An 8,146-nucleotide genomic window follows, 5' to 3' on the forward strand; every position below is an offset into this window, starting at 1 on the left:
GAGCCAGGAATTTTTCTTTGGAAACAGTATTAGGAGTCAAACCTATGACCTTTCAGTGTATGGAATTACGCTCAACCAACACTGACTAGGGCTGGTTTCACTAAAAAAAGAATTTTTTTAAAATCCTTACGCAGGATATGATTTTTATTGATTTTAGAAGGAGAGGAAGGGAGAGAGAAACATCAACAGGTTGCCTCCCATACTTGCTCAGGACCAGGAATTGAACCCACTACCTTGGTATGTGCCTTGACTGGAATTGAACCCATAACCTTTGTGTGTGTGTGTTAAAAGACAATGCCAAAAGAAAAATCTTCAGGAATATTCTGAGAAAGAAAAGCAGCCTATATTTCTGAAAGAGGGCTACAGTTTCCTAATTTCCATCTTCTTTTCACTAGTCTGTAATGTTCTTTGAGCAAAAGTCAGTAAAATAATCAAAGGAGACCCAAGAGATTCCTCCCTCTCCCCTGCCAAGAAAAATAGTCTAGGAGCAGAGAAGATCAAGTGATTTTTCCTAAAAAATATATTTTTATTGATTTCAGAGAGGAAGGGAGAGGGAGAAAGAGACAGAAAAATCAATGATGAGAGAGAATCATTGATCAGCTGCCTCCTGCATGCTCTGAGCCCACAACCCGGGCATGTGCCCTGACCAGGACTCCAACCTCGACCTCTGGGTTCATAGGTTGACACTCAACCGTAGAGCCAGGCTGGCTGGGCCCATATAATTTTGAATGCAAAATTAAAAGATCTGAAGACAGGACATAAGATTTCTAAAAATCTACAAGAACAATGAGTCTGTCCAAGGGTGAGCCAGGACATCCTGAACCACCTACCACTAGTGCCTTGATGTAGATGAAGTAAATAGAAGGGAGAAATAAAGGGGAGGCAGCTGTAAGCTGCTTGGGGAGTGAATCATCATTGAAAATAATAAGCCCACATACAAGATGCCATTTCTGGGTGCTCAAAAGTTTTTTGTTATTTTCCTCATTCCAGCTTTCCCTAAAACCCACCTCCTGATTTGAATCTGTCTCTTTTTTATTGCAAGGTCTCCCAGTTGGGGTTCCCAAATAGAAAAAGCTTCGAAAATGAAAAGTTTCTCAGAAATTTAATGACAAAACCAGAACTCACACGAGACTGTTTAGAATGTCTGTTTATCTTGCTTACTATGAATTTTTATGTTTCAGTGCATAGATTTAAATGTGTTTATTCCAGGATGCTGCTTTAGGCTTCCCTGGAGATACAACACAGTATGCCATATTCACTGCATTACCTTTCTACACTCCGAAAATTTCAAATTCCAAGGCTCATCTGGGATTGTGGAGCTGTAATCAAGAATTCCTCTTCCAGCGTAGAAATGAAATTGCTCAGCTGCTGGGTGGGATTGGAGTGAAACTTAAAACAACAGCCTTATGACCAGAAGAATCATTAAAAATGGATATTTTGTCTTAAAAAAGCTGTGTTGAGAGATCAAAACCAATATTTAACGTGGAGTTTAAACTTAAAAGTTAACACCAAACTGCCTACAGGGCTCTGACCCTCACACAAAAAAAAAATCTTTTTTTTTCTACTTATAAGATAAGGGGGTATTTTGGGAATGCCACTGAACACATTTGGGGAAGTCACCAGATTAGGAAGGATAGCAAATAAGATGTAACTAATTATGGAAAACTTTTGATGTGCCAACTTTGATATGTCTGAAGCATTTAGGTAGATTTCATAATTAATGGGTTTTTTTCAGAGTGATCATCTTGGTAGAGCCCATTTGCCTCCTGCTTAAAAGGTTCCTCTGTGTGACAATAAAGAGATCTTCTCAAACTAAAAAATATTTGTGTTTTATTTGCTTGAACTTGAAATACCATGAGCATCAGGCTTAGCTGCATAGGCCGTGTTGGGTTTAGGAGTTACGGTAATCAAATCAAAGGTTAGGTCATTGTTTCTGTATCTTGGCTGCATACTGAAATCATCCCCTGGGCAGCTTTGACAAAAAGGTTAATGCCTGCATCTCATCCTCAGAGAATCAGATTTAATCTTCTCGATGGCTCCTTGGCTATCAGAATTGTTTAAGCTGTCAGGTGATTTCAGTACACAGCCAGGGCTGGGAATCCTGCTTTAGAAGACGCCTCTTAACAAATTAGAAGACCTTTATAATATACTAAAGGCCTGGAGCCCTCTCGTGGTCCCTCCCCCGCTGGCCAGCCTCCCACGCCTCCTCAGCCCCGATTGTGCACCAGTGGGGTCCCACGGCCTGGCATACGGGATCGGGCCAAAACCAGCTCTCGGACATCCCCCGAGGGGTCCCGGATTGTGAGAGGGTGCAGGCCAGGCCCAGCGACCCCACTGGTGTAATAGTAACTTTCTAAAGAATTAAATAGCAAGGTCCAATTTGGTATTTTCTCATCACTTTGCAAATTTGATCCCAAATGACTTAGAAGTCCAGATAGTGGTTTCTCTTGGGAGAGGTGGTGACTGGAAGGGGCCACAAAGGAGAAATGTCTGTTTCTTGATCTGAGTGCTGGTTACATATGTATGTTCAGCTTGTAAATATTCATCAAGTGTATACTTATGTGCACTTTTTTGTTTCTGAATGTTATAGTTCAATAAGGCATAAAACAAGACACAACGAAAATGTTATCCAATCTTTCTTTGAGGACTCCCGCTCAGAACATAATTACAGGTATTCTAATAGAGCTTGTCAAATTTGGGCTATTTATTTTAAGTGCTCAGTGGAAGCAGCTATCTAAAGGAAGGCTAGGACAAATACTTTAATGAGATAAACAATTATTGCTGATGACATTTCAGAGTTCAGATGTTCTCAGAGTGAACCTTTTCTAAAGTCCCCTTTCATATTTTGATTCTCCAATATATAGGTGCAAAATTAAATTAAATTCTGTTTGCTTGGGAGCCTAATTGTTTTAAGACCTTTTGAAGGTCTCTCAATCGTGACTCCAGTTTTCAATGTTTATTTCCATCTGCACTGGGCCAACATGATCAGGAATGTTCTTTTGAACTTTATGAATTATAAAGGCACTTAGAGGCAGAAATTTTAATGCATGCTCTATAAATAGTCTCATGTCAAATATTCCAGATATGTGAGAGAATTAACATGGCATTCAATAATTTAAAAGAAAAAAAAGATTTTCTAATATTGAATCATTTAGACGTACATGAATTGTTACTGCTCTCTTGTGATAGCAAAATATTTTACACTTTTCAAAGATATACAGAAGTAGAGGATATAGTATAATGAACCCTCATGTATGGATTCATCACACAGTTTCAACATTTGTCAATATATGGCTGGTCTTGTTTCATTTATACCCCATTTATCTTTCCTCTCACTATAAGATCTTAAAGCAAACCCTCATCATCATATTTTATCTGTAAAGACTTCAGTAGATACAAACACACACCTCTTTTAGATAAAGACTTAAAGACTATTATACCATTATCATTACTAAAATAAAATTTAAAATACTTTAATATTATCAAATAGGGATTCAGTACTACAATTTTCCTCATTGTCTTGTGTTTTTTTTTTTTTTCCAGTTTTTTTTGGGTTTAGGATCCTTTTAGGATCCATACATTGTACTTGATTACTGTATCTTTAAGTCTCATTTAATCAGTAAAATTTTTGGCCCCTCTTATCTTTTTTTCCTGCCATTATTTGTTGAAGAAATTACATTGAAGGCTGTCACACTAAAATTTAACAAGTTGACTTTGGTCCTATATTTATATTTGAATTCATACTTGTTGCTATTCAAATGAAGTTTCTTTGTAGAAGTGAGAATCTAATTATTCTTATTAAATTCTATGTCCCACCAGAAGTCTACAATGAAATGGATGATATTGCTATCACATTAATAAGGGGTTCTACCAGCAAATATGTATTGAGTGCTTATAATCCTCACAGCACTTCACGGGGTAGCAATTATTATACCCATGTTACAGGCAAGGAAACTGGGGCACAGAGTGGTTAAGTAATTTGTCCAATGTCACTAACTAGGAATTGGTAGAACTGGGATTGTAACCTATTTGTCTAACATCAAATCCATGCTCTTAAAGATAGCCCTGGTCTATGAGCTTAAGCTTTTAGAAAATATCCTTAATATTAGATGTTGGTGCCCAGACCTAACTTCCATAATTTTCTAGTTTTTTTTTTAATAAGTATTTCTCAAAGGGTGTTTTGTTGGAACAACAGGAGGAATGCAAAGTCTCTGCCCCCACACCAGATCTCCTGCATCAGAATTTTGGGGAGGGGGAGCAGGGAGCCTATAAAGAGTTCTCCAGTTTTCTCCTATGCCAGCCCAAGTGTGAGAAGTACTGTGTTAGACTCTACCAGGTTGGTGATAAGGCGGACCACTGGATTCTTCTACCTACTACTTTAAGGCCAGTTTAGAGAGATATAAACAGAGTTGCAATTCTGGATATGTCTTTGGATTTTATGACCAGGGAAAGGCATAATAATGAATGCTTCTTTCTCTTTCTGAGCCTCTTCCCTATTTATCTTCTTTTCCTCTATCTTTTTATGAAAAATGTTTTTATTGGTTTTAGAGAGAGAGAAAGGGAGACAGAGAAATACCATTGACCCATTGCCTCCTGTGCACATTCCCACTGAGGACTGAACACACAACCTGGGCATGTGCCCTAACTGGGAATTGAACTGGTGACCTGTTGATGCAGGGGATAATGCTCAATCAATGAGCCACACTGGCCAAGGCTCCTCTGTCACTTTTTCATATACTTGATTTTCCTTCTTTTCCCATCCCTACTTGAAATTTGTGCAGCTATTGTGTTAGTTTAGAACCCTTGGGTAGTGAGAAATACATGCACAGTGTGTTAATGTACCATGAGAACTCCCTCCCTCTGTGCGTTCTGTGTAAAGTTGGCATGGCAATGATCTATTCAATTCCAAGGCTCAGCCCATGGCATTTCCTGGCTGATCCCCCAAGACCATCCCTGTTTCCCAGACAGAATCAGTTACAACCTCATTTCCTTTATTCTGGCAGCTTGCACACATGCACACCTCACACCTGTACCAAGGTATGAGTGAGTACTTATCACAGGGGACTGTATCAGGTATTTAAGTGGCTGCTCCTCCCCCCTGCCCCCACATTGGTGGCTCTTTGAGGGCTGTCACTAGTCAGTTACTTTATCATGTGTTCCCATGTCTACCACACAGTGGGTAATAAATAATTTCTGAATGAAGGCAATGAATGCAATGAGCCTTTGCTTTAGCATTCATGCAATAAGCCTGGTGTCCATAATTACTGTAGCCAGCCAGACCAAATGCAGGTGAAGACGTGTCAGATAAGAGAGAGCACTTCCTGCGCATCAAGGCAAAGAGTGGTACAACCACTTTGTTAAGACTTGGTCAAGATTCCAAGGGGAGTATTCTGTCCCTCTGGTCAAGTTTCACCCCAAGGAGACTGGGGACAATGGAGGGCAGAGGAGTACCAGATTTGAGCACAAGATTTGTTTCTAGTTCTGTAACACATGGAAAAGTTTACCCTTGGAAAGCTTTATTCTAGTAAACACGTTTCCTATTGCCTTAAATCAACTTCTAAAAATACTAGTTATGTTTTTATTATAAAAGTAATATATGCTCACCGTTAATGATTTTAAATAGACAGAAAAGTTGAAAGATAGAACCATCCATTATTCCATTACTCCCCCAAAAGCATGATTAATATTTCTTATGTAATTTTTTTCTTTGCAGTTGGGAATAAAACTCTACACCTTGATTTAATTGAAATATATATCTAAAATTTTCAAGCACTTATATATGTAAAAGGCAATAAGTGATGTGGGGTTGTGCAGTGTTACATAGGGTTTCCAAGAGAATGGCATAAGTGAACAAAATGAAAGTTGCTTGCTCTGTGTCTAGTTAAGGCTGGAGAAAAGTCTCAATCATTTCATAATCTGACTGAAAATATTGGCAATGACCATTTAATCTAAATGTTTTTCTCTTTAGAAAGTGAATTTTTCTGGAAGTATGTAAATCATTTCCTCTTATTGCTTGGCCGGCATGGCTCAGTGGTTGAGCGTTGACTTCTGAACCAGGAGATTACAGTTCAATACCCGGTCAGGGTACATGCCCAGGTTGCGGGTTTGATCTCTGATGTGGGGTGTGCAGGAGGCAGCGATCAATGATGCTTATCATTAATGTTTCTATCTCTCCCTCCCTTTCCCTTCCTCTCTGAAATCAATAAAAATATATATTTTAAAAATAATGTCCTCTTATTTACAGAGCAGGCATGCCAAACTGATCATAGTTTTATTCATTTTGACATTAAACTTCCATTAAAATTATGCAATTTAGTGGGCAGGTCTGAAAAAAACAATTTTTTTTGCAGATTAGCAGTGATAGATATGGTTTTCACTGATTAGCCTGTTGACTGCATCCTAAATTCAGAGTTGCACAATGGCTGTTGGATGTACCTTTAGGCAGATTTATTTTTGTAGCATTTGGAAGTGTAAAGAGAAAAGAAAAGAAAGAAAAAGACAAAGGCAGTGGTTTTCTCTTCACTGAAAATAAAAGCATCATTTATTTTAAGAATAGTACTCAGCATATTTTACATTAGTCCATTTAAATGGCAAGCTGTTATTAACAGGAAGCAAAAGCTATTTGCAACACATGCAACAGGGTCATCATTAACTGTGCAACCTTTCAGACATGCATTCCAACTTGGCTTTATTACTCCTGCTATTTTCTAAGCTCCCTTGATATATTTTAGGATATAGATCCCAAACAGGGAAACCAAAAAGATGTTCCTCATTTGGAATTGCCAATTTATAGCAATAGTTTATTGGGAAATCCAGTTAAGTAGTAAAACTTAATGTTTGAAAATTTATAATAGTGATGATAAAGCCTATAAATGAAATTATTTTACAAATTACATTTTCTATGTAAAATCAAGCACATGAAGACACTGTTGCACTGTTGAAGTATATGCATTCCTTTGTTCCATATCCCAAAAGATACAGTTTCTTAGCAAGTAGGTAGGGATACAAATTTGTAAACTTAGACCATCACAAAAGAAAATGAAAAATTTCTAACTATCCCTGTTCTATTCAACTCTACTGGCAGTCCAAGCCAGTGTAATGAGGCCAAAAAAAAGTAAAAGAAGGGACAAAACTGTTATTTGCTGACAATATACCTCTTTAGCTTCAAAGGCCAAAAGACTTACCTAAGTTACTAGAACAAGAAAGAGAGTTCAATAAGGAAATTGAATAAAAGTTCAACATACAAAACCCAATGCAGATTATAAGTCTATCTTCAGCCATTACATTGGCAAAGAAAATAACTAGTGTTGGCCAAAGTGCAGAAAAATTAGCACTTTCCATACTGTGGTTGGAGTATATTGATACAACAGTTCTGGAAGACAGACTATATTAACAGCCTTTCCATTTTAAATACACGGGGACTCATAAGCCTTAATTGTATTTATTCATCCTGAGGAAATATAAAGGGCTGTGGGAAAGGATATAGTATAAGACATTCACTGAATTTTTTGTTTATATAAACACAAGTATTGAAAACAGCCTAGGGGTATTACTAATAAAAGTTCATTGATTAAATTATGGCATAATTTCTACAACTAAAATTCCTTCAGGCATTAAAAATGATGTAGGAATAGAATGTGTAATGATTGTACTATTTATAATGCTCATGACATATTAGATAAAAGAAACATTATAAAGCAACATACCAGTTGAGTTCTTCCCAACCACATCTTGAAAGCAAATCTGCACCCTGTTGGCTCCCTGAGACCCTGTACCACCCAAGCTGTGTGCAGAAGCTTTTGCATATGAAAGGCCTGGCCCTTTGCAATCTGAAAATTACCTAACAAACTGCAGCTGGGTCAGAGAGACCCAGAACTTCCAAAAGAAAGCCCAAGGCCCCACAGCTGCTTGCATTGCTTCACAGCTGGGCCTCATCTAGGCACCTCCAAACTCCAAAAAAGGAAGGGGAATCTGCAGATCTTTTCGTAGCTCCTACTGGGTAACCTCAGGCAGAGACTGAATTAAAACCTCCTTAATTCTAAGAGCCAGTGTACCCAGTGGTCAGAGTGGGACCATCCAGATTACAACTCCTCAGATCCATAATGACCACACTCAGGGGGCAGACTCAGTGAGCACCAAAGCCCCA

The sequence above is a fragment of the Myotis davidii genome, unplaced genomic scaffold (genome assembly GCF_000327345.1).
Source record: "Myotis davidii unplaced genomic scaffold, ASM32734v1 scaffold32, whole genome shotgun sequence".
In the NCBI taxonomy this organism is placed as follows: Eukaryota; Metazoa; Chordata; class Mammalia; order Chiroptera; family Vespertilionidae; genus Myotis; species Myotis davidii.